Source organism: Pteropus vampyrus, unplaced genomic scaffold (genome assembly GCF_000151845.1).
Source record: "Pteropus vampyrus isolate Shadow unplaced genomic scaffold, Pvam_2.0 Scaffold272, whole genome shotgun sequence".
Classification (NCBI taxonomy): Eukaryota; Metazoa; Chordata; class Mammalia; order Chiroptera; family Pteropodidae; genus Pteropus; species Pteropus vampyrus.
In genome coordinates this window covers 1,372,751-1,375,613 of record NW_011889053.1, presented here as the reverse complement: position 1 = coordinate 1,375,613, position 2,863 = coordinate 1,372,751, and positions in this window count along the sequence as shown.

The window sequence follows — 2,863 nt, the reverse complement described above, 5'->3', positions numbered from 1 at the left end:
CGATTTCTTCGTAAATAAATCTTTCTGTTAAAGGTAGCGTTTCAGTTTATAAGTACAACAGTTAAAATCACCATCAGGAATATTTGCATTTGAGTATTTAACAGCTTTATGACCAAAAGGGCTCAGCAAAGCAATCTATCCCCTCCGAAACAACCTTCCTCAAATGCAAGTTCCCACATTGACCTTTGACGTTTCCTCCGGATTAAAAAGTGTGTCCTCAGGATATTATACCCAGAGGCGCAGGATGTCTTTCCATTATAAGGTGATATGTATCTTTATCGCCCTCGAGGTGTTATTCTGTTTCTCCACTGTGTATTTTCCTCCTTGCAACTAATGAACAATCCATGAGAAGATACTTTGAAACCAAATAAATATCTTGCTCCCAATTAAACTCTACTTTAAGATTCAGCCTGTACTGATGATTCTTGCTGCAACCGATATTTACAAATTGTTGAATTTTTTCTTTCTAACTCTTTCATGCGCTTCACATTTATTAGTCCTGGTGCTGCTATAAAGAACAGCCTTCCTCATTTATTTCTTTACTATCTTTACACCTTTCTGTTCAGAAGTTATAATCCAATGCATTCTGTCTCCATGTTTATTTATTAGACTGTTTTTAAGACAGTTTCAGTCACAGAAAAATTGAGTAGGCAGTAAAGAGAGTTCTCGTGTAGCCCCCTACCCAAACACAAACAGAAACACACTCACACAGCCTTCTCTGTTACCTCTTACATTATTATAGTATATTGTTATAATTAATTAACCAATATTGATACATTAATATCAACTACAGTCCATAGTTACTCAGATTTCCTGTTTTTTTTTTAAAAATTTATTTAAATTAGTTTCAAGTATACAGTACATTGGTTAGACATCTATACAGTTCATAAAATGATCCCCTCAATTGCTCCGTCCCTCCCCTGACCCTCAACCTAGCCAATGTATTAATGCTAACTGCATTCCCTACGCTGTGCTCCCCATCCCTGTGACCATCCATCAGCTACTAATTTGTACTTCTTTAACCCTTCACTCCATTCTCCCAGTTCCCCAAATCCCCCTCCCCTCTGTCCATCACCAAATTGTCCAATATATTTGTGAGTCTGTTTTTGATTAGTTTGTTCTTTTTATTCCTTAAATTCCGCATATAAGTGAAATCATATAGTGTTTATCTTTCTCTGTCTTACTTAAATACCTTCTAGGTCCATCAAAGCAATATCTTTTTCTATTCCCTTCCTTTTCATATGTAGGGGTCTTGTTTTCTTATCCTTTCAGCCACCCTATCTTTTAGTTGGAGCACTTAATTCTTTTCCATTTATGGTACTTACTGATAGGTATGTAGTTGTTACTATTCTTTACTCCTGTTTTTGATACCTGTTTTTTCTTCTTAAAGAAGTCCCTCCAACATTTCCTGTAATATTGGCTTGGTGGTGATAAATTCCTTTAGCTTACTTTTGTCTGGGAAGCTCTTTATCTGTCCTTCAATTCTAAATGATACCTTTGATGGATAAAGTATTTTTGGTTGTAGATCCTGGGTCTTCATTCTGTCAAATATTTTTTGCCAAGCCCTTCTGTCCTACATAGTTTCTTCTGAGAAATCAACTGTCAGTCTTGTGGGTGTTATAAGTAATGATCTGTTTTTCTCTTGCTGCTTTTAATATTCTTTCTTTGTATTTAAACTTTGGCATTTTAATTATGATGTGTCTTGGTGTGAGCCTCTTTGGATCCCTAATTTTGGGACTTCTCTGAGCTTCCTGGGGTTTTATGTCCATTTCCTTCACCAGATTAGGGAAGTTTTCCATTATTATTCCTTTAAACAGCTGTTCAACATCTTGATTTTCTTCAGTTACGTCAATCAGATGGATATTAGGACCCTTAATAGTGTCCCATGTGCTCCTTAAAGTATTTTTATAGTCTTGGCATCTTATCTCTTGCCGTTCTGAGTGCGTGTCCTTGGCTTTCCCATCCTTTAGATAAGGCATTTGATCTTTTTCTTTATTTGTTTATTCCTTTGTTTATTCCATTTAATATACTTCTGAGATGATGTGTTCTTCATTTCAGACTGGTTCCTTTTTATAATTTCCATGTCCATTTTTATGTGTTTTTTTTTTCTTATCTCTTTGTTGAAGTTCTCTACACTTCCCAAAAGTTCATTGAGCATCTTTATAAACAGTGTTTTGAACTCTGCATCTATTAGATTACTTGACTCCATTATATCTGGATCTCTGTTCTGTTCTCTCAAAAGGTTTCTACTTCTTTGTCTCCCCATTTTGGCTGCCTTTCTGTGTCTATTTCTATGTACTAAGCAAAGTTCTTAAGTCTCCCGGTCTTATTAGTGTGGATTTGTGAAGTAGGTGTCCAGTGGCACAGTCCTGAGAGGGGTTCAGCTGCAGGCCAAGTTTAGCCCAAGCTTCTGCCCCTACGGGGCCACCTGTTAAGATTCAGCAAACAATCCACAGATGCTGTGCTTATAGTTGCCTCAAAAGGCCACATCAGAAACTGAGGCCAGCTGGCTTCAGTGTGAGTCTAGGCGCTACTCAACAAGGAGCATCTAACTCGCTGAGGATACATCCGGATGTGGCTTGGGTGGGGCCGCGAGTTGGGGGAAGCGGGGTTTCAGGGACTCCTCTGGGCAGAGCGACCTCTATTATCCAGTTTGATGACATCTCGGCTATGGCAGCGCTGCGTCCAGCGCACTGGTAGTGGAGAGGGCTCAACAGAGAACAGTAGGTACCGCCGGCACTTCCGTACCGAGTGAGTCTCACCTTGGCCCTCACTCCGACAATGTCTCCCACACTGTAAGCCCTTGGTGCCCTCTGTGCACAGCCGAATCAGCACTGGTGCTCATAGTGAGCAGGTCTGTCAC